The sequence below is a fragment of the Macrobrachium rosenbergii genome, chromosome 44, assembly GCF_040412425.1.
Source record: "Macrobrachium rosenbergii isolate ZJJX-2024 chromosome 44, ASM4041242v1, whole genome shotgun sequence".
Lineage (NCBI taxonomy): Eukaryota > Metazoa > Arthropoda > Malacostraca > Decapoda > Palaemonidae > Macrobrachium > Macrobrachium rosenbergii.
Window position 1 is genome coordinate 47455033 of NC_089784.1, and position 26261 is coordinate 47481293.

Consider the following 26261-nt stretch of genomic DNA (forward strand, 5'->3'; position numbering starts at 1 on the left):
ATTAAATAAAGGGAAAAACATGACTTAAAAAAAAGGCACAAAGAACATATAATTGTGGCATATCCCACACGTTACTAACCCCAAAAATACACGTAATAAAATGTGGTAAAATCAAAATTCAGAAAAATTAACAAAAATCAAAGAGACATGGAAAATAGGAATAAATGGGGAAAAAGTTATTCAAAGCATGGTAACAGTGCAAAGAACAGTGCATGTTAAACAAAGTTATTAAAACCATTCGGGTTTTTGAAAAACAAAGTCTCAGCTCACCTCACAGGCAATACACAAAGTCTTCTAGCGAAGCGGATCTTTCACTTGAGAAATCAAGACCCGAATGTCTAGCCTGCACACAAAATGGAAAATTCACTCTTACTATGACATGCCCATGACAGCGAACTCGTGATCAAACGTTCTACCAGAACTTGAAGGCTTCTGGTTATCGGAATATTCCGACATGGCCAGAACATCACTCAAGAACAATGCCTTTTGTCTCCATGGGAAGCGAGACTGACTCGTGAATACGTAGGCGCTGTTTCACGTTTACACTTGCCCACAATATCTCAAAGAACGCTTAGCTAAAAATACGAGATATATAACCTTATTATTTCTAATGCCTTTCATATATATATATATATATATATATATATATATATATATATATATATATATATATATATATATATATATATATATATATATATATATATATATATATATATATATATATATATATATATATATATATATATATATATATATATATATATATATATATATATATATATATATTTAACAAAGTGTGGCCTGTGACATTACTTATTATTTAAGTTCTAAGTGCAGCTAACTAGTGGGGGCCACTCATGTAAAACAGATTAATATGGTTACTTTAACCTTAAATTCAATGGAAATTAAGGGAAAATCAAGGAATGACTCAATAGATTATAATTACACAAATCAGAGGAAATATACACAAGGGCTTAACCAACATGTCCATAGTAATTACGTTATTCACAAAACCAAATAGTGCCACTAGCAAATCAAATATGATCTCAGCACCTCCAAAATATCTGAAGATTAAACAGAATCTTACAGTGAGTATACATGATCTAAGAACTTCAAAAATTAGATTAAGATTAAACAGAATCTTGCAGCAGGTAACAGTAATTAAATATATTTTCAGATGTCAAATCTTGAGGGAATCTTCTCAAAGTTGGAAAATGGGGAAATGGCACTGTGGAGAACAGCGCTAGGCCAATTCACTACCGGACAATTCTTTTCGGACAATTCGGTGCCAGACAATTCGGCACCTGACAATTCGGTACCACTAATATTACTAAAAAGATAAACACAAACACACAACGTACATATATTGTTTAATTATCTTTGGTAAAAAAGAAAAGAATTTATATAACACATAAAATTTAAACTGCTATTAAAATTCATGTTTAATAAAATAAAATGACGTGACAATTTTTTTTTTCATTTATTATTGAACACAATACTAAAACAAAACAAAAAATCTTAAAACTTGCAGTATTTCAAAATGTTTATCTGTGTGAAGTCGAGCTTTGCATAAGTTATTTTCACAAAGCCAGTATATTTATGAACTACCAGCATTTTCTTTGTTTATGGTAAACGTAGTTTTCGTCATCAACCAATTTCTTTCTTCCCTTTTCCAATTTTCAAACTTGCAAGTAGACATCTCATACCTCATGGGCTGATAACTGGAACTAAAATTCAGTTAAAAAATATAATTGACCACAGTAACGATGCAACCTCTCGTTTCCTTTACTCTACTTCTTCTTCTTTTAACATGCCCATTCATATTCTTTTTCTTCCATCTGACTTTCAACCCTTAAAAACCTCTAAAAATTGTTTTCTACATCAACTGCGAGGTTTTCCAACTGTTACACGTTTAAAACCTTCTTAATATCAATTCCCTTTCAACAATGAATGACATGACTGGTCCCAGCACTTGGTCTTTGGCCTAAATTCTATATTCTCTATTTTAATGAGTAATTTAGTTAAAATCCTTCTGTTACTGAATTGTCTGGTACCGAATTGTCCGGTACCAAATTGTCATAGTACCGAATTGTCTGGCACCAAATTGTCCAGCACCAAATTGTCCGGTACCAAATCGTCCAGTACAGAATTGTCCGAATATCATGGAAAACAGGTTAGAACACAGTGTCACTATCACCTATTCGGCAATACAGAATGCACTCTCACTTGATTGCAAAACACTTATCACATTCAAACTTGGGATGCTGAGGGCTGAGAGGGAAATCATTCAAAGAACAATAAATGCAAACTGGATAAACACTTATGCGTTACGTTACATAAGTAAAATTACACCACTTCGCTTAGGCTCCTAAGGAAATTACAAGGGAGTGATCATGAGAGAGCAATGAGAAACATATTGAGAGAATGTGCATCGAACAATTCCAATTCCAGCTGTACCTTTGTCCTGTAGATGAGACTTTGAGTTAATACAAGGGATCAGTGGTGGATTGGATCCAAAGACAAAACAAAAGCAACTTGTCGGAGAGAGGGAGGGAGGTCAGAGGACCGACCGACAAGGATTCCACCTGGGCTATAGTCTGCTACGAAGTGCCTCGCATGACCCTTGACCTCTCCTTATATGCTATCCCTTCCCGACTTCTCAGCCTCTGTCCAAGGTGGGCAATGACCGTTAGATTTTCCTGTACCACTCACGTCTGTTGACAGCCTGGGATGCAGGTGTAGCAGAAATATGAGAATTGGATGACAGCACAAAGAAAGAACAATAGGCGTACAATAGAAAGACATTAAGGGCGAGAGAGGTGGAGTTACTACTGGGAGGGTGGATGCCATAGCGAATTGCTAATTGGCAGGGATTGTTTTGCGACTCCTGTTTTCTCTACTTGTGTGGTCCTAATTGACCTGCACAGTTTTACTCTACTTTTAAGTCATGGAGCTTGTGCATGCATGAATGCGCATTTCAATATATATACTGTACACACACATACACACACACACACACACACACACACACACACACACACACACACACATATATATATATATATATATATATATCCCATTGTCTATTAGTTGATTCCCATAATGACCGAAGAGAAATTCAGTAGCATAAGTAGTAAAACCATTCAAAGCAGAACATATATATATAATATATATGTATATATATATAATATATATGTATATATATATATATATATATATATATATATATATATATATATATATATATATATATATATATATATATATATATATATATATATATATATGTGTGTGTGTGTGTGTGTGTGTGTGTGTGTGTGTGTGTGTGTGTGTGTGTGTTTGTGAGTGAAGTATTTTCTCTTGAAACAGAATTCCATCAAATATAAGGGAGCCCATAAAAACGCCAAAATGTGGAAAATAAAGGCTATATTTCAGAGACCAAACTGTCTCTCTCCTCAGGCAAATAGTGAATGAGAAAAGTTACAGAAAAGCGGTATTTATATCAGAAGATCCATAGTTCCACTGTTAAGTCACTCCAGTTGACAATTTCTCTTTAATCGTCTTGATCGCTGGTTGGAGGACGATTTTATCTATAATATCTGAATCCCAGGCGCCTCTTGAGAGATTCATGGTATTCCTGTGTTTAGTCAAGGCTAAAAACGCTCAGTTAGGTATGGACAACAGAGCTCAGCTATTTTCAACCACATGAATAATCATAATCACAGAATAAAAAGGAATATGTATCGTATAATTTATAGCAGCAATTGTCGACTCAAAAGTCAGATGGTGGAATCAGCCTTGATTAAAAAAAGAAATGCAAAGAATCTCACAAGAGGCGCCTGGGATTCAGATATTATAGATAAAATCTTCCTCCAACCACTCCAACCAGCGATCAAGAAGATTAAAGAGAAATCCTCAATTAGAGCGACTTAACGGCGAACCTGTGGATCTTCTGGTATAAATATCGTTTTTCTGGAACCTTTTCTCACTCACTATTTACCTGAGGAGAGAGACAGTTTGGCCTCTGAAATATAGCCTTTATTTTCCACATTTTGGCTTTTTATGGGCTCCCCTTATATTTGTGATATATATATATATATATATATATATATATATATATATATATATATATATATATATATATATATATATATATATGTTTAATACGTGTACGTGTAGAAAAGACAGCATGGGAGAGAGAGAAATATGGGATGGGGTAGGGGTACTAATCAGACATATGCTTAGTACATGTTCCAGAGGGATTTTTACAATTTCATAATAAAATAAGAAGCGAACGGTTATAATGACTATGATTTAGATGAAACCGAATAAGACTACTAATGCCTTTTTTCGCGACGGTTGATATGCAGTTACTTGGATATCTACATATGAAAAGCAAAATGTATGTCTAACGTTGCATCATAACATTGACTATAAGTGGGTTGTCACTGAATATATTAATTTCTGCACCTTATCTACAACACCGACATCATCTTACTTATATGCTACTACTACTACTACTGATGCTACTTTACCACTGATAACTATCAACTTTGTTGTCATACTAATATATACGTCTGTAGTAATTAATATTATTTCCTTCTGTTTTGTGAGTGCTTTGCAGTACCTTCACTAGTATTATAAAAATTACTATCACTGCTATCATTTTCATTATAATTGATATTTGCATTAACGCCATCATCTATGTCACAAAAGCCAAATCGGTTAACGATAAACAGTAGAATATTTATCGTGACAATCAAAATGTAAACAAATTCCTAGAATATTTTGCCCTCAAATTTCAACTGTAGCCTTTCATTTCAGTGAACTCAGACGCTACATGGTGATACGAAAATAGGAGTCATAAAAGGAAACGGTGTCTTGGTGTTTCTGAAATTATATATTGTTCTTTCTAAGAGAGAGAGAGAGAGAGAGAGAGAGAGAGAGAGAGAGAGAGAGAGAGAGAGATTTCAGAACGTAGTAGCTACGGTCTCCAAAGGCACCACGTCCATTTTATAAGTATACCCTAGTTTAACCCGACCACTGAGCTGGTTAACAGCTCTCGTAAGGCTGGCCTGAAGGATTAGATTTATTTTACGTGGCTATGTCCATTTTATAGAGTATTCAAGCTCTTCGTTGGGCGAGTCGGTAGAGCTGTGGAATAGCACTCTCTAGGCCCGAGTTCGAGTCTCCGGCCGGCTGATGAAGAGTTAGAGGAATTTTTTTCTGGTGATAGAAATTCATTTCTCGCTATAATGTGGTTCGGATTCCACAATAAGCTGTAGGTCCCGTTCCTAAGTAACCAGTTGGTTCTTAGTCACGTAAAATAAGTCTAATATTTCGGGCCAGCCCTCTCTAGGAGAGCTGTTAATCAGCTCCTCAGTGGTCTGCTAAAACTAAGGTATATTTAACTTATAGAGTATAAACCTTGGTCTAAGAATTAACCTGGATGTAAAGGATATTTAGCATGGCACTAAAACTCACTCACCCGTTTATATAATATCTCCACGTCTTGAAAAAGGATCCTTTGACGTGAAAAAGTATTTTCTCGCCTTTTTAGTTTTCTGTAAAAGGAAACTATTGACATAGCTATCTGTCTGTTCGTCCGCACTTTTTCTGTCCGCCGTCAGGTCTACAAAACTACTGAGGAGGCTAGAGGGCTGTAAATTGGCATGTTGATCATCCACCCTCCAATCAACAAACACCAAATTCCAGCCCTGTACCCTCAATAGTTTTATTTTATTTAAGGCTAAAGTTAGCCATGATCGTGCGTCTGGCATCGCTATAGGTGCCAACAACACAGTCCACCACCGGGCCGTGACTGAGGTTTTCATGGGCCGTGGCTGAGAGTTTCATACAGAATTATAGAAAATCGATTCCGGGGAGGAAAACTGGAACATTTTTTTGCTTGTCTCTTTCATAATATCTTGTTGGAAGTCTTACAGCTTATCAGTCACCACAATTACAGTAATGTTATTTCAGCAATACTGAAATTTGAAAGAGGCAATAAATAATGCTAAGTTCGTGGCAATTTTTCAGAAGTGTAATGAAATAGTTTATTATTTACTTCTAATCGTATTCGATTTTTTAATATGTATGGCATTAGTTTCATCAAAATTACATAACAGATAACTTTAGCTCCTTGTAAAAAGTAACTAATCCCAAAAGCACTGGCGTTCGTTGTAAGTGCGAAAACCTATCACGCACGTTCAAATTGTAACCCACACATAAATATAGCAACGTATGCGTACATAAAATCGTAGTTACATTTAATTTTCACCAAAGATCTTAGGTAGATATGAGTTGAAGCCGAGAGCCAACTTTAGAATACACGACCGGGAAAGAAGCTTAACCTCTCAGATCAATTCAGCAACCCGAGGTATCAATATAGCAGTAGGTTTGATGTGCAAAGGGAAGAGGTCCATTTGTATGCACTTGTCGTGTATGTTCGCATCCTTAACTGAAAACATACTGTTGCGCACTTCACTGAAAGAAAATAAAGCTTATAATAATATGCTGAAGAGTAAGTACCATTTTTGATCCATAGTGGTAATGCGTACGGTTTAACTTGTTTTAACAGAAAGGGCAGGATTAGATAAGCGAAAGCAAGTACGCTGACACCAAAGGCGAACCAAAAAACAACAATCGCCATTAGCCGACGATAACCTTCCATTCAAAAAGAAGGAAGCATTACAGAAATGTGGAAGCATTTCTTTGCCCGCCTTCGAAGATCACGAGATCACTGGACATTCTAATTTTCCAAAATGATCCGGAAGGCGTCCCGTATTCAGGAGTTAGCATACAAGGCGTCGATTTGAAAGCTTCAGTTCTTATCCAGTATTGCAAAGGTTTCCAAAGCAATGCGTTCCATCGATAGCATGGAAGACCCTTGGGAGTTTGTTTATATATATATATATATATATATATATATATATATATATATATATATATATATATATATATATATATATATATATATATATATATATATATATATATATATATATATATATATATATATATATACAGTATACGACGAACTTTATCACTTACACAATTGTTCAGTGCATGAGTACAATTAATAACAGGTTACCAGACGATGAGGACTGATAGTCCTTAGAAAGCTTGTACCTTTTCCTGAATAAGTATCTCAGTCAGATACCATCCCTGTTTAAATGAGGTCATATATATATATATATATATATATATATATATATATATATATATATATATATATATATATATATATATATATATATATATATATATATATATACATATATATATATATATATATATATATATATATATATATATATATATATATATATATATATATATATATATATATATATATATATATATATATATATATATATATATATATATATATATATATATATATATATATATATATATATATATATATATATATATATATATATATATATATATATATATATATAGCATCGAGTTAGGGAAAAGGAGAATTCTTTGTATTTCCTTTCAATGTACTTTATTATGCTGACGTTTCAGGACCATGTGTCCCATTTTCAAAGCTATAAATTAAAAAAAGACAACAGATAGTCAGATTTTAGAAAAAAGCTTGTACCTTTAACAGAAAGGAACAATGAATAAGTATCTGAAGTCAGATACCATCCTGTTTAAATGAGGTCAGGTATATATATATTTATTGGGGAACTAGTTGTTTTTAATAATAGATTATATATTAGTTGGTGGTCATTATATATTTTAATATATATATTATATCTATATATATTATATATATATATATATATATATATATATATATATAAATATATATACTTTCTTTATATATATATATATATATATATATAGCGTTCAAGAATATATATATATATATTTGCCTTATTTCTATAGTTATGGCCTCAAATATAACAATAATTATATATATACATATATATATATATATATATATCAATATATTATATATATATATATATATATATATATATATATATATATATTGTGTTACATATATATGTCAATAATATATATTTTATATATATATAGTTGCCTATAAATATAGGACACGTTTATATATATATATATATATATATATATATATATATATATATATAGCATCTAGAAGTTAAATTCCAGGCGAGCGGAAGGGAAAAGGAGAATTCTTTGTATTTCCTTTCAATGTACTTTATTATGCTGACGTTTCAGGACCATGTGTCCCATTTTCAAAGCTATAAATTAAAAAGACAACAGAATTAAAAATAGACTCAGATTTTTAAAACTGATATTATAGAAAAAAGAAATTTTACATAAAAGTATAAAGAAACATAACAGAAAGGAACAATGAATACCAAATAGTGCTAAAGGCAAAAGCTGAATGACATTCAGGGTCCGTTTTGGTTCCAACGGAAACTCACGAGGGGTATAGAGGTGTTGACGTGGACTGAGTATTTAATTGGGGAACTAGTTGTTTAATAAAAAGAGATTCTAGTATTGACAGTTGGTGGTCAAAAAAGCTTGAAAAATAGTTTTATTATTTTTGAAATCCTTGTAATTGATATTATATCTGCATTTTTTCCCTTGGTCTCTTATGCATGAAAATTCGGGTTTTGATAATTTAGCACCCGTTCGGTAAAAAAACGCCACGATGAGAGTCTAATCTCACCTTCAACAACCTGTTGAGTGGAGCAAACGTAAAACTTTCCCAGGTCACATCTGGGGCAATTAAACTCCTGGGGTCATCAAAGGGTGCAGACTTTCTTTATATTTAAATAGAGACTTGATCGTCATTGGATTATTAGGTATTAATTTCAATTCGACAGCCGGTAAATATTTGTTTATTATTTGTCGTAAATCTTGGTAAAAATGTTTATCATAAATAAGCGGGACACTTGCATAGAAAGATATTTTAGGTACTGTTGGTATTCTGAATTTTGGTTGAAAAATATTTTTTAAAAATTTGCGCAAATTTTTGTAAAAGATTTCAGATGGGAAACAGTTATTAATAAAATATTGGTGGAGATATAAAATTTCCTCGTGAAAACTATTCCAATCAGATGTTAAACTAAAGGCCCTGTGGAAGAGGGTAGACAAAGAATTTAACTTAAAATTAAAGAAACAATGGCTATAAAAATTAGAACCAAGACCGGTAAAAGTTTTTTTCCTAAAAATCGCCATGGCCATGGCATCTCCATTAGGTCCTACCTTTGCAAACATTTTTATGTGCTCCCTGGAGGAGCGCCTGCTGGACCATTGCCCTTTGGCTTCCTCCCGCTTTCTTACAGCAGATATGTTGATGTCACCTTTCTACTTACTGCTTAGGAACAAAAATCGAACAGATGAATTTCTTGAGTATGCCAACCAAATGCATACAAACATAAAGTTTACAGTAGAATATATAAGTGAAAATAAATTGCCTTTCTTAGATATAATGGTTTCAAGGAATGATGATCATTTTAATACCACGATTAAAAAAAAAAAAAAAAAAACTTTTACCGGTCTGGGTATTCATTGTTCCTTTCTGTTCTGTTTCTTTTTATACTTTCATGTAAAATTCCTTTTTCTCGTTTTCAAATCTGTGCTAATTTTTAATTCTTTTGTCTTTTTAATTTATACCTTTGAAAATGGGACACATGGTCCTGAAACGTCAGCATAATAAAGTACATTAAAAGGAGATACAAGGAATTCTTCTTCTGCTCTAACTCGATACTGTTCATCAGGTTCAAAGCAACCGCCTTCGACTTTGATGACTTTATATATATATATATATATATATATATATATATATATATATATATATATATATATATATATATATATATATATATATATATATAGCCAAGACCACAAGAAAAATAAAAGAAGTACTGAGTGCCTTCGTGTTCTTTCAACACATTTTCATCGTACCTTGAAAATGTGTTGAAAGAACATGAAAGCGACTTGGTACTCCTTTATTTTTCCTGTGGCCTTGGCTAAATATGTTGTCACGTGCTATTTAGTGACATATAAACACACACACACACACACACACACACACACACACACATACATATATATATATATATATATATATATATATATATATATATATATATATATATATATATATATATATATATATATATATATATCCCCTGTGCCCTCTTAATTTCTCGATTTCTTTACACTTTGGAAACGTTTGTTAATTTAATGCCTACATCCAAATGAGTAGATAAATGAAAAGATTTTGACGCCCGGGCAAGTTTTGAAATCTCAGCTAGGGTATCAGAAAGAAGTAGCATTTATCCAATTTGGCACAAAGAAGTGTATAAATCTGTTCCCCCTCATATGTACATGTTTCTGTCGAATTCAGATATGTATTTACTAGAGCTGGAATAGACCCATCTTCATCCATTTAGCCAAGTATTTAATCGTTTATTGCCTTTTTTGGCTGAGATTTATATTTGAATCTTTTGGTTCCCACCTGAAATATAGGAAAGGGTTCGGTCTATGCTTGGGTCTAACTTAGTGCTCACCTCTGCTTAAGTGCCTTAGCATTTATTTGTTATTACATACAACACAAAGTAATCCATATTACGTGTAAGTCGTCATGGCCCCATGCAAAGCTAGAGATACCAGCAAGGCTGAGCCTGGTGTGGAGGATTCTGTGGCTCTGGGCAAGTCCATGGCTCGGAGTTCAGTGATGATGATGTGGAGTTCGTCGAGGAGCACAAAGCTGTCTTACCAGAGAAGACCTGCAGGGCTTTTAGAGGGAATATCAACAGACAACTGAGGAATTATATTCAGAGGAGGGAGTTCATTAATCAAAGAAACGTGCTCGCTCTGTGGAATAATACGAAGTTTCCTTGAAAAATATCACTCTGACAGAGCTGTTACAAACTATGTTGGAAACTTGTTAAATGACCAAGCCATCGCTCACTCTAGGAAGATTTTTAGTGAGAAAATGACAACAAAAAAACTACTTGACAATTGCTTGGGCGGGCAACCCCTTCCAAACAGTAACAACTTTCGTCCTCTGCACCTTCTCACCACTTACCACACAGGCTATCAACTCTCCCAATTCAAGGTCAAGTTAGAGCAGAATTTGTGTTTAGTGCCTATATTTATTTTTCAATGTTTTTGAATAAATTCTGACTGCTAGGTTTGTTAAACTCAAGTTATGAGCTTTTTTTTGTTGTATTTTTGGATGTCGGGAACGGATTAATCCTGTTCCCATTATATCTTCTGGGCGAAATTTGCTAGGCTAAAGGACAGCTTTCTGGGACAGGTTAAGTCCTTCGACCGATGTATAATTTATATATATATATATATATATATATTATATATATATATATATATATATATATATATATATATATATATATATATATATATATATATATATATATATATATATATATATATATATATATATATATATATATAGTTCGAGCCTCTTAAGTCATTAACCTCATCTAACCAACTCTTAAAGGGTGATGAGAGACTAATCCATCTTCTGAAATATCTATTATGCCTCTGTTTCCTCGTAGTGAATTACGTATCTGATAGTTAATTGTCTTTTACCATTTTGCAATACAAAACGATTACATTTTAAACTGAATACTTTTGATATAGATTTAGATGAAAATTTAAAAGATCTGAAAATAGCTTTTAATTTTTAGTAATTTCAGTGGCAATAAATTAGTAAGACTAAAATAAAATAAAATAAATATTCTGTAAAATCTAATTAAAGAAATTAATCTAAATAAGGGGTAAGGATAGGAAGAAAGTTGTGAATTAAAAAAATATGTCAATTTCTTTAAATAGTTATCTGAAAAAGTGGAGATTTATTGGTCTATGATATTCAGTATAGAGAGAGCTGGGACATCCACATAAACAGCGAAAGGGTTTACAATAAATAAATATACGAGTATAGGCAAAAACAACGTGAGTAAACATATTAATATGTTGAAAGACATTCAGAGACATGTCGAGCAAGTGTCATAATACCTCTCTCTCTCTCTCTCTCTCTCTCTCTCTCTCTCTCTCTCTCTCTCTCTCTCTCTCTCTCTCTCTCTTAGCAAGTTCATTCCAAAGTATTCTTCAACATAGCGACGATGTGAGATTACGAGTGCATTCGAGGGATTAACTAAAACTGAAAATGAAATAGAAATTTTATTTTTGTCTAAATCCCTTCATTGTTTTTTGGATCTTTTGCCTAAAATATCTAATCGAAAAATTTTTCGAGTTTCCGCTGCGTCAATTTAACTTTCTAACAACATGAGGGATTTCGAGAGCTTAATATAGAATAGGATTTTCACTGGACCCAGGTTTAGAGGGCTATTAAAACTTCTCTTATGTGGTGTATATACACAGTTATATATATATATATATATATATATATATATATATATATATATATATATATATATATATATATATATATATATATATATATATATATATATATATATATATATATATATATATATATATATATATATATATATAAGACAAGAAGGAGGAGCAGTAGTGTTCAGGTCAGTACCCTAATGACAATTCTGTTTATATATGCAGATGACCTCACATCTTTTGCTCTTGCCCAGTGTCGACTACCCTTCTTAAAATGTATACAAATTACTGCTCTTTCCACTCTTTATTTCCATCTACCGGGTTTTGAGATAGTTTCCAATCGTTTCTACCGTCCCTATGGAATATATATTGTAAATTCTACCACTATGTGTCATTGTTTTAAAAGGCGCCTTAGATAAAGAGACGAAATGAACCAGAATATACCCCCATTGTTTCATGAAGCCGTCAGACAGTAATTATTCTTAGTTTAAGATAAGTACCGTATTAGTAGCCTGAAATTTCTAAAATGTTTTTATCCCATCAAATTTAAACCAACTGAATCCGGCCTCACTTTCATTATAAGCAAAGCCCCATGTTCCAAGTAACTGGATGCAATCTGTAGGGAAACGAATGAATGAGTAAAGTAGTTAATAACAATAGGTATAATGAAAGCGATGAACAAGCAATGCAAAGGGTAATGGTGGAGATTTTAAATGCTCAGCCTTTGCGAATTTTCTTCATTATTACAATGTAGCAATGAAACTTAACTTTTTCCTCATGAACAAAGGCAGCCAGTAGATACAGTAAATATAACAACAGAGTAAGGTTTTTTATTAATTACACACAAAAGAAATAGTTTTCCCATGGAAAGAAAACCTCGTGGGTGCTTTTAAAGAGTCCCTTAATAACTAGAGATTGATTAATTGCTAAAAACTGAAAGAAACTCCTGTCCCTAATTATTTAATAAAATAAAATTGCTGATGAGGTAACAAACCCTTAGATATAGCTAATCGTTTCGTCGATTAGGAGAACAAAATAGCTGAAGAAACGAATAATGAATGGCTTTTGTGGCCTATATTCTCAATAACAACTAAGAAAATGAACCGCATGATTTTGTCGCAGCATCTTAGTAGGAAAATTGATCTCATGCAAGTCTGACGAAGAAAAGAAAATGAAGGGGAATTGTGAATGAATGGACCTTACCCTTGGAGGAAGACATTTACCCGACTTGAAAGAAAAAGGATTGCATTATTCCGTGATAACTGATTCAGGGGAAAGTGTCCAAGCTTGACACCGACGAATAAAATAAAAGAAAAAAAAAATTATAGACATGCTTTTATTAAAATGCATTAAAAAGTAAAATAAAATAAAAATTTTTCAAGACACGCAAGGATTTTCTTACAATTAATCGTCTGCAAAAATAAAAGCGCGGGCCCCAAACATGGAAGGAATTGCTACAAGAAATAATTGCAGCATTTCCTTCCAAGTTCGGGGCCCATGCTTTTATTCTTGTAGACATAATCATTTGTAAGAAAATCCTGGTGTGTCTCAAAAAATATTTTTTTACTTTTTTAGTGCATTTTAAGAAAATCATGTCTATATTTTTTTTTATTTATACTTTTTTAGTTTTGACAGAAATTGTAACCGATTTGTGATTGTAGTTAACGAAACTGATATCCGTTTACGGGGAGGGAGATGGAAGGGAGAAAGGGGAGGGGAAAGGGGGAAGGGAGGGAGGACGGAAGGAAGGGGGAAGGGGAAGGGGAGGCGGAAGGGAATGGAAGAGGGAAGAGGAGGGAAGGGGGAAGGGGGACGGTTAGGGAAGGGGATGGGAGAAGGAGGGAAGATAGAGGGTGAGGAGGAGGGGAGGAGAAATGAGGAGAGGAGAAGGGGAAGGGGTAGGGGATGAAAATGGGAAGGGGGATGGGGGAAAGATGGGAGGTGTGGAGGAGGAAGGGGGTAGGGAAGGGAAAGGGGGAAGGAGGGGAAAGGAGGGTGAGGGGAAGTGGGAGGGTTGGGGGAGTGGGATGGGTGGGGAAGGGGGAGTGGAGGACGACAGAAGAGGGTAGGGGAGGGAAGAGGGAAGGGGAGGGGGAGGGGGAGGGAAGGATGGGAGGGATAAGGGATAGGGGATGGGGAAGGGGAGGGGAGGAGGAAGGAAAGGGAGGGAGAAGGGGAGGGAAGGTGGAAGTGGCGGGGGATGGAAGAGGGAAAGGGAGGTGGAGGATACAGGTAAATTAGCACTTGATCTTGTGCCCCGGAAGGGGAGGGGAAAGGGAAGGGGAAGGAAGAGGGAAGGGTAGCGGGAGGGAAGAGGGAAGGGGAGGGAAGAGGGAAGGGGAGGGAAGAGGGAAGGGTAGGGGGAGGGAAGAGGGAAGGAGAAGGGGAGGACACAGCTAAATTAACACTTCATCATGTGTTTCGGAAGGGGAGGGTGAGGGGGGATGGAAGAGGGAAGGGGAGGCGAAGGACAAAGATAATTAACACTTGATTGTGTGCTTTGGAAGGGGGACGGGGAGGGGGATGGGTGAGGGAAGTGGATGGAAGATGTCCGGAGGGGAAGGGAAGAGTGAAGGGGAGGCGGAGAACACAGCTAAATTAACATTTGGTCGTGTGCTGGGGAGGGGGAAGGGTGAGGGCATAGAAGAGGGAAGTGGGAAAGATTACACAGAAGTTAGATTCTACCAAGTCAAAGAAGTTGTGAAAAATCCAAAGAGTTTCATACAAATCCTGAGATACCGGGAGAGGTCACTGTAGTGTCACTAGAGGTTACTGCTGACCTACTGACCATGTAAGGTTGTATTGTCACTGGGATTGAGTAACCATGCAAAATTTCAAGTCCATCGGAGGAAGGGAACAGGTCAAAAATTTTGTTACAAGAGTTAAGGACAAACAGGCAGACGTGGAAGTAAAACTAAATAAAAGCATGTAAAAACAAACTGTCCTCCAAAGGAAGAGTAACCGAATTGCTCTGCTTTTGATCTACGAATACTTTGAAAGATAATTCATTAAGGAAATGAAAAAACTTAAATCATGGTTACCCTGTGACTAAAGGTTATATTTACAGCAAAAAAAAAAAAATCCCCTTCTTAACAATAATGTTCAAAAATATTTATTTCACTAGTGATTGAAATGTGATTGCTGAGTATGAAAATGAAATAATGTCTTGACAATTACCGTTCTTAATATGAAATAAGATTTTTAATTAAACAATTACTCTTTACTGTACATCACTTTTGACAACCATGTTTATGTTAAATTTTATTTTCATGTTTAAATATTGTCATGACTTGTGTTTACCCGGACTGAAATAAAATTTATTCATAATATCAATATTTTAGTTTTTTATTTGGGAAAAAACTTATCCCATTGAAGTATATTGAATTAATAAATATTTCAACTCAGTACAATACTTTTTCTACCAAATCGAAAGATTTTGATGCATCCTATTTCCATTAGTTTCTATGGTTTTGATCAATTAAATCCGAGCAATATGATATCCAGTGTAAAAATGTTTTGTTCTTTTTTTTTATAATCTGGAATTAAATTATCGATACAACGTTATTATGGAGAGTCTTTTATATTTATTTTATGGGCTGTTAGATATAAAGGCTAATTTTTATAGAAAAAGGCATTTTGGTTATCGCAAATGCATTTATATTAATGGAATTACAATACTGATGAGCATGCTGGCAAAACATTTTGCCCTACTTCAAAAGTGATTTTGTTATCTATACAATCAACAACTCTGTGCTGCTCTAAGACGTAGTTCCTCGTTGGGTGAGTGGGTTCCGTTCTAAGCTAGCACTCTGCTGGCCGAGAGTTCGAATCTCCGACCGACCAATGAAGAATAAGAGGAATTCATTTCTGGTGAAAGAAATTAATTTCTCGCTATAATGTGTTTCGGATTCCACAATAAGCTGTAGGTCCCGTTGCTAGTTAACCAATTGGCTCTTAGCCACGTAAAATAAATCTAATCATTCGGGCCAGCCCTAGGAGAGCTGTTAATCAGCTCAGTGGTCTGGTTAAACTAAGGTATGCATAATAACATAATGCCCTAACATGTGCAAATGGTTTTATATCTAATAAACCATATCCCAAAGCAGAAAATGCTTGGTGGAGGGCTGTGAACCCCTAGGGAGGGATATATACAGAATACCAGAATACATGAGGTCACTCCAGCAAGAGTGAACTACTGCTGTGGCAGTACAACCAGGACATTGCTTCCCTAGGAAGTGTAGATGACTACGAATAGAAATATAAAGTTTCCTAAGGTGGGTTATGGGTCTCATGGTCTGAGGGATGACCCTTGAATAACAAATGTTAGTTTTTTTATTCCAACAAGCCTCCAGTAGCTGGGGAGAGATAATAGCGATATTCTTGCCACTTTGTATGAAGTGATAATTACCCAGTGGCCTAGTCATGAGTTCTGCAGCCTCTTATCCTGTAGGCTTCTCAAAAAAAAGGAAAACTGAATCTTCATTCGATTTTTTTATTGATTGTGTTTTTCCAAGTACATGCAACTAATTCAAAACTCTGAGTGGCATCCTTGATTTTACTGGGAGGCCCATGTTGTGCTGTCACATCAGAATTAGCTAGTAAGATCATCAGACAAGCACAGAGCACCTAACAACCACATATTTGTGTCACCAGAATCATTCGGTCTCCAAGACCCTTTTTCCATCTGCACACTGTATCGAAAGTGGATGAATTCTCAACAATAAGTCAGTGTCCTCTGGGTATCCGGTGTGTGACTTCCCTGTACAGTGGAGAACCCTTGGAGTGACTTGGTAGACAACATGTTCATACCCTACACAACAAAAGCCAGAAGCTACAGGAGTAATTATGGCACTTAGCTCTAGCTTGCTTTTCCTTAAAATTTCTTTGTTACTGAAATCAGTGGACAAAAGCATGGGGCTCACACCAAACCGCTAGCAATTAACAGAAAAAAAGGCACACACTGTCTAAATATGGCAATTTAGCCCTGGCAATCTCTCTCCTGAGGTTGTTAAAATACTGTTACTTTACCTTGGTAAATATGAAACTCAGTTCTCACACCAAAGTTTGGTCACTAATAGATTAAATACCTAAGATAACAGATGAAAGTAGGGAAGTGAATGTGACAAATCTCCATCTGCCCCGACCTAGAAGACTGAGTTATCTGTCTTATTCCAGAGGGTGGAGATACAGCTCCACTTCCAAAATGTCTTAATGTCAATGAAAATGGCACAATACATCCTCAAGGCATTCCTCAACACTATTCCCCTGCATCATGCATCAGCTGGGTATGCAAGGGGAAAGGATTTCCCACAAAGAACTCTAGTCACAGAGCTCCCCTTGCCACTGCCCTCCTGTGCCAGACAAGCCTTTGATATAAACAAGCCCACTGGAGGAGATATATCAGTAAGAGCTTCCTGGGACAAGCCCGATTCCCCCTCATATCACCAATGCTAGACACAGATGGTAAGCCGTAGAAATTCAACTTCACCAGGGAACTTTGGCTGCACCATCTCACTACTAACATCCTGCTGCCCTTCCCAACACCGAAGGTACAACTGGGATGAACCCCTTGAAAATAGTGAATGAGTTGGTAGAGGCCTCCAAAGTGTCACAACTCACAGACTCCATAATTTGTGAGACTTGGAATGACCTCCATAAAGATGATAAAACTGGGTAAGCAAACACCATGAACAGAGGTCTGTACAAGCTGCAGTAAGAAACGTAACCCTAGCTGCCTGCCTGTACTGTTCATCTATCATTATGAATTTGCAAAAGCAACCAGGATCTGTGCTCCCAGCTGCAGCTGAACCAAAAATGAATGCAACAGCCACCCGAAGAAGTAATGTTGGCCAACACAACACATCTGGGTACCCTCTCTGTCAGATTTTATGTCTCTGACAACACCTCCAGAAAGAAGTACCTAGCAGACACAGGTGCCTTCAGGTTAATAATACCAGTCAACTGCCAATGACTACCAGATACCCAGGTGCAACTTGTAGCTGCCTCATAGCATCCTACGCTCACTGAATTTATTGTCATCTATGTGCCAATTTCTTTACACAATACCAGCTTCTATGGGCACTAGAGGCTACTAGTGGATTCCACTGACTGGTGCCACTTAGACATATGCTTCTTCCATACAACACAAGTTTCTTTGGGCTTTCATAAGCTACCCTTCTCATTGGTAAGACCCATTACTATATACCTCTGATGACAGACTCCCAGAATACTAGCACATGGAATACAAATCTCATGTCAAGGGTACGGCAGAAAACCCCACCAATCGCCAAGTCAGGTGTAATGGCTCTGACTGGAAGACATAACTAACCTGGGTCTTTCTCAGCCTACACACCACGATATGAGAACAGGTCTGCTGAGGGAATAAGGATGCCCCTACCAATCACTTTCTCTAGGTTCAGGCAGCTGATTCTAAAGGCGACAACAAACTCACAACAAAGATCAGAGCAATTAACAACCAAATAGTGAAAAAATGCTTGTATAGCTCAAGTACCTAACTTATTCAAGGTTAAACATTCATAGTTTTAGTGAAACTGTTCAGAGAAAAATGTTTAGTACACTTGTTTCAATGATATTACAACAAGCATGAAAGGAAAATGTTTAGTATGGCCAATAGCCAGTGAAAACGTACGCATATCGAACACTCCAACTGATAAATCGGTTTAATTATGGTATGACTTTCAGAGAAAATGGTTAACATTATCATTTTTGAACAGTTGCATGCAAATTCTGTTAAACTGACATGTATATATTTTTGGTTGTGCCATCCTCTGTATTATTCGTTTCAGCGTTTATCTGCACACTATATTTCATTTTTAATAACTATGTATAACTATTTGTTCATTCCTGTGCCGTAGTACTTTGTAGATTGATATTTACCTGCACACAATTTTTCTCGTGGTATATTTTTACAGCGTTTTCTCATTTTTCACTAATGGCCATCTAAGTTCATATTAAGTACCTCTGTCCTTTTCCATTTTTTGTATAACAACTTTTTCCATTTTTTATACAACAATGTCTATATGTGTTGAAGCCAACTGACATTCTTAAAATAATATTACAGATATTCCTGAGAGATGTGAAGTTACCCCTCCCGTCCTTTGTGTCTCAGAGAGAATGCAGGTGAGAGGTGTGACATACGAACTGTCCATTTTAAAAAGGCCTATGTACAGAGTTCCGCCCCTAAGATCTCTTTCCTTCAGTGAAGTTATCGGTGGATGACCAAATATGATTTAATGAAACGTACTGGATTTCTTCTTGCCCATCAGAGTTGCATATCGTCAGCAATAAAAAAAAATACTATTAAAGCACAAGCAATAATCATACCGCCCTATTACAAGTAATCACACCTCTGATGATCACTTGTAGAGACGGATAGGAACAAAATCATCACTGTCACTAGAAGTTACGTCTCTTGCGCACCCAAGACTCATCCTTTAAGTTCCTCTGGATAATAAATTGAAATTGTGTTTCTGGAGATTTTCTTCTTTTTCCTGTATATACTTGTAGAAATAGAGTTAGTTTGTATTAGAGAAAAACAAGCCGTTCTTACCCTTATTTAAAATTACAGTAAACTTTCATTTATCGTCCAAAGATAAATCTAATTTCAAAATATCGTCTCTCCAAAGAAAAATCGCGAAAATTAACAATAATGCATCTTATGAGGAAAAGTGTTTACATAGAGTCTTCAAGAACCCGCAGTAAGAACTAACCTAGGTAAGAGCGTGTGGGAAAAGCAAAGTGGCTGTTTCAGATTGTCATTTGTTTATGCCCTTGAAACTGCAAAATCCACATTCAGCTGATGTGTACAGTACATTGGTTGTTTACTATAAAGAAGGTAGAGACATTAAGTCTCTATATATATATTCGTACTCATCTGAAGTTAGAATTTCTGGGACTTAATATCTGATTTCATTGGCTGCGACATGTCCTAACATAATTTGACACTATTATCGCTAAGATTTCTTTCTGATGTCTTTGCTAGTATTTGCCTTACAAGAAAACCAAATATCACTATGATATATTGAAATATTTTCCGATATCGTAATAGGTTTTGAAAAGGTGATGACTAATGAAAGAAATGAAGCTAGTCATGAATAAATCTTTACTTTTACCTCCGTCAGTGCTGTACTTATCAAAGTTTTATTTGTTTATGAGTTCTGTGTACGTCTAAAGAGTTACGCAATAGAATATAAATTATTGACCGTTGATTTAAATAAAAAGTTAATCACACGATAAGAAAGAGAAAGAATAACGTGTGTAAAATGAATACATATTAGTTATTTGATCCTGTTTTTAACATTCCTGTCGGCCTTTATCATCTCGTAATTTTTCTTTATGAGCATATGTTAAAAGTATTGATTCCTTTTACATCAATTCCGAGCATTAGTTAAAAGTATTAATTCCTTTGACATCAATGATGACCGTTTTGCTACCATAACGATGGCTTTTAATAATAACAACAGCAATAAAGGTAATGAGAATGATAGTGATAATGATACTGAAGATGATTATGTTACTTATTAACAGAGACAATATAAGTCAGTAACAATTATAAAAAAAATGCAGTGACAATAATAATAAAAAGCATATAAATGTTGTAGTTAAGTAGACTAAAATGGCGATTCATTATCCCTAAGCAATCAAAGGGTTAATCAGCCTACTTTAGTCGTTAGGCCGACTCAACACACTTGCAATTAATTTCGGGGCCCTGTTACGACCCCCAGAGAGTTATGGGGCCGATCTGTTCCCTTTAATACAACAAAGAACGTTCTTCTTTCTGGGCGAATTATTGCTGATATAGTTCGGAAGATGAATGCGTTTGTTTGTGTAGAGTAAACGTGCAGGTAAGTTAGAATAGCGCACAAATATGTTTGTAGGTCAGATCTTTGCTCTGACAGGTCCTAACTAATACAATGGCAGAGCTCTTTTCATTTTTCAGGCCTCTGAATTAATTGAGTGACTTAATTTTGTGAAATAAAGCAAAAATTTTACATGAAATTAGAAAACACAAAAACAGACCGGCAAAGAGAACAATTTCTGTAAGATGGATCATGACTCTCTCCTAGCCTAACTTACATTTTGAAGTAAGTAACAACAATCTACCAGAGCAGAAAAAAATTATGGTAATAGTAAAACCACAGTATATTTAATATCTTATCCTATCGCTTAAACTTCATAACATTCCGTTATCCAACTCATTTGTAAAATCGAGTCAGACAAGGTTTCGATGTTTCTTATGCATCTTTTAATAATGAAAGTTTTCTATTATATATTGGTATATTTACTTACAGCAAAATCAGTTTCTTAGTCTCTACGGTTTTCGTCAGCATGTTAGCATGTGTATATACTTCTTTCTATCTGATTATATATATATATATATATATATATATATATATATATATATATATATATATATATATATATATATATATATATATATATATATATATATATATATATATATATATATATATATATATATATATATATATATATAGATAGGTAATTGGAGACTTGAAATCTTAGCTTAATGATAAATTCTTGCCAAGACCAGGAAGAAATTTCTTTATTACAAAGGTATAAACCTCATCATCGGGCTGAAAAAAACCGACAAGGATGAGAATCAATAAAATTACAATAAAATGAATTGTCATAATAAATCTTCAGCAAAAATACTAACGAAATATAAAATGAACAAGTAAATACAAACTAAAAGGGTGAGACGTTAAATAACGAAAAATTAAAAACACAGACATAAAAACATGAAAATAAAATATAGGCCGAACAAGTAAATATATATATTATTAAAAACACAGACATAAAAACATGAAAATAAAACTATAGTTTTTTTTCATGTTTTTATGCAACAGAGTTATTTTACGTCTCACCCTTTTAGTTTGTATTTACTTGTTCATTTTATACGTTAGTACTGAAGATTTACATGACAATTCATTTTATTGTAATTTTATTGATTCTCATCCTTGTCGGTTTTTTCAGCCCGATGATGAGGTTTTATATCGAAAAAGCTTGTAATAAAGAATGTTCTTCCTGGTCTTGGCAATATTATTTATCATTTGCTTATATATATATATATATATATATATATATATATATATATATATATATATATATATATATATATATATATATATATATATATATATATATATATATATATATATATGTGTGTGTGTGTGTGTGTGTGTGTGTGTAATTCCTGTTGCATAAGTCAAAATATGCTCAAATAATAATATATATATATATATATATATATATATATATATATATATATATATATATATATATATATATATTTACATATTGTCAAGAATGTAAGTCATCTCTCCTTCTAAGAGTGCAATGATGCACCAGATCAATTTAATTTACTTACTCCCAATTGAAACACTACTGGTTAACAAAGACAGGTTGTGGAAAAACATTGCCCCTTCCTGGAGAACCTCTCATTCCTCACCCCTTAAATAACCTTTTAATTCTCATCCTTCACCTAGTGACTGCTCGAGCTTTCTTGCAGCCACTGCCTTTTGGAGACCAAATGAGAAATTTTAGCACATGGTTCCCTTATGGCTCCCACATGGTCCGAAGGTGTAGAAAATGGACTGCCAATCGAGCGACGATAATGCCACTTGGGATGAGGAAAGACGTAATCCTTATGAGGCCAGAACTCGGGCAACTAGAGTGATGCCAGGCCTGAGAATCCAGACACTTGTCCCTTGTCTCATATGCTCCGTCAGAGCCCTGATTCTTCCCATGTGGCTGCTTTGAGCCTGAGCCTTTCTTTGTGGTGAAAGTCCCTAACTCACACCCTCCCTGCTGGTTCTGAAGACGAGGTCCCCTGTCTCCAACAGAAAGACGGAGTTGTCAGTTGTGGAATCATCTGTTCACCCCTGTGCTTGTGCCATGGTTGTAACCACTGCCCTCACCCAGTGGTGTTCCATGAAGTGGATTTTTTCCCTATTTCTGTTATCGTGTAAATTACTGTAAATTTAGTCATTTGACAAAGATCTGTTTCACCTGTTTAGTTTTCGAATTTTCCCATTCTTCTGATTTAGTTTGTTAAATGTAAATGTAAGTGATTTTAAGTGAACTCTAGTTTTTATCTGAATTTTCTCTGTTGAAGTAAGGCCTTCAGCTTAATTGTCTTATGAGGTTTACCCAAGTCCACACCCGCAGTCAGAATTGAAACCCCCATGGTAAGTTCCATATTCTTCCCTAGGTAAAAATCTAATATCGGCGACCTTTGCTCTAATTCTTGTACCCGTGCAAGGTGCAGGGTCATTGCACACCTGCAATCTCTCACAGCTATCACCTACTCGCTTTGCTAAGGCTGAATACAAGACATAGAAACGAACCTTTTTAGCTTAAAATCCCCATTATAAGCACAAACCAACAGGTTTCCACAGCAAAAGTACAATGTTATTTTATTTTGTGTTAGGTGTGAACCGAAATCGTGACTGTAAAAGCTGTTAGGGATCAGTTAGATCACGTGCATGCTCAATGAATAGCTTGCAGAGAAGAGAGAGTGTTAATTCATCCAAACAGAAGCTTTTGTGTGCTATCACATGTTAGCTTGCATGTTTTCAATGCTATGATAGTTAGGCAGTGAAGTGATAAAGCAAGTGATATCTAAGAAAATATTGCATTATTTCCTCTCCCACAAGTTCTGGACAATTTGCAGTCTGCCATTTTAGCTATGCAACACAGTTACCTAGGCCATGAATTTAAGCCCAACCACCAAATTTTGCTCACTGGCCTCTCTTTCTCTCTCTCTGTCTCTCATCCAATAGCCTTAGTGATCAAACAAGAATTTAAAGTAACATTCCATGATTTCCAAAATCTTTTTGGAGAAAAATTTCAACATTTTCATATCTTATTTTATCCAGAGCCACATGAGCCCAGAAATCTTGCACATGAAAGAATCGTTTCCTTAAATCGTTACTACAGTAAGTGAAAGTGAAGTGCATGTGTAAAATTCATTCCCTTTAGCACGAGTCATAAAAGTCCATGGGACCATGCGAATTCCTTTGCTCATCAAAGTCCAGTCAGTAGGCAGCGGGAGAAGGAATTCCCAAAATAGTTCAGCCGTTGCATAAAATCCCGCACATCCTTCCCTTCAGATGGTCACGTGATTTTGCACAAGTAGAATAACCACGACCTTCGTGATCATGTGTTAGTCAGGTCCCGGTAGAGTAGCGGTAGATTCTTGTGTTCACATGATCTAGGCAAATAAACCTAGCCCATGCACAATAGATTTAATATTTTGTACTTATCCTATTCCGCTGCATCTAATCTCGTGTGCTTTGAATTAAGCACAGTTTCCTAATCACATTCCATGCAATTACCCTTTGCTGAAAAAGCCAGCTAAATTGATTTAATCATGCATCTAGCTGTCTAATCTCTGGAGCTATGTGCTTCCCATTTATCTAAAGGGCAAGCTCATGTAATAAAATTCAGTGTAAGCCTTCCATTCCCAGCATCAGAGACCAAGCATTTCTCATTTGACCAAATCCTCTCCTATGGGTTACGCTAACAATTTCTTTTATATTTTAGTACATTGTCCAACACACACAACCCTAAGTGTTCTTCGGAACCCAAATAACCACGATCAACAGGCACAAACCCTAAATTCTTTGGAACCCAAATAAAAGCGTTCAACATTCATAACCCTAAGTTCTTCAGAACACAAATAACCGCATTCAACATGCACAAGACCTAAGTGTCAGGAATTTAAGTCACCCTCTGCCTCTAAGAGTGCAATGATGCACCAGATCAACTTAATTTACTTATTCCAATTGAAACATTACTGACTGACAATGACAGGATATGGTAAAACATCGCCCCTTCCTGAAAAATCTCTCATTCCTCACCCCTTAAATAACATTTTAACTCTCTTCCTTGACCTAGTGACTGCTTGGGCCTTCTTCCAGGTATACTGCCTTTTGGAGATCAAAAGAGAAGGTTGAGTACATGGTTTCAATATGGCTCCCACATGGTCCTAAGGTAAAGAAAATGGACTGCCAATCAAGCGACAATAACGCCATCTGGGATGAGGGCATAAAAGGACCTGTACCCCCTCAGAACTCGGGTAGCTAGAGAAACGCCCGGCCCAAGAATCCAGACACTTGTCCCTTGTCTCATCCGCTCCGTCAGAGCCCTGATTCTTCCCATGTGGCTGCTTTGAGCCTGAGTCTTTCTTTGTGGTGAAAGCCCCTAATTCATGCACCCCTGCTGGCGCTGAAGACGAGTTCCCCTGTCTCCAACAGAAAGACGGAGTTGCTAGTTGTGGAATCATCTGTTCACCCCTGTGCTTGTGCCATGGTTATAACCACTGTCCCTCACCCAACGGTGTTCTACAAAGTGGATTTTTCCCCATTTCTGTTATTGTGTAAATTATTGTGAATTTAGTTATTCGACAGAGATCTGTTTCGCCTGTCTAGTTTTGCAAATTTCCCCATCCTTCTGATTTAGTTTGTTAAATGTAAATAAAAGTGATTTTAAGTGAACTCGAGTTTTTATCTGAATTTTCCCTGTTGAAGTAAGGCCTAAAACTTAATTGTCTCTTATGATGTTTACCCAAGTCCACACCTGCAGTCAGAATTGAAACCCCATGGTAACTTCCATATTCTTCCCCAGGAAAAAATCTAATATATATATATATATATATATATATATATATATATATATATATATATATATATATATATATATATATATATATATATATATATATATATATATATATACATAATCACTTATGTCACCAGTTATCATGCAACTTTTTGTAAAAATAAACACTAAGCCATTAACAGTCATCAATGCTGAATTCACACTATTTTGGGAATAACTTGAAGCGAAAAGGAATTATACAGGGTACATGCCACAAT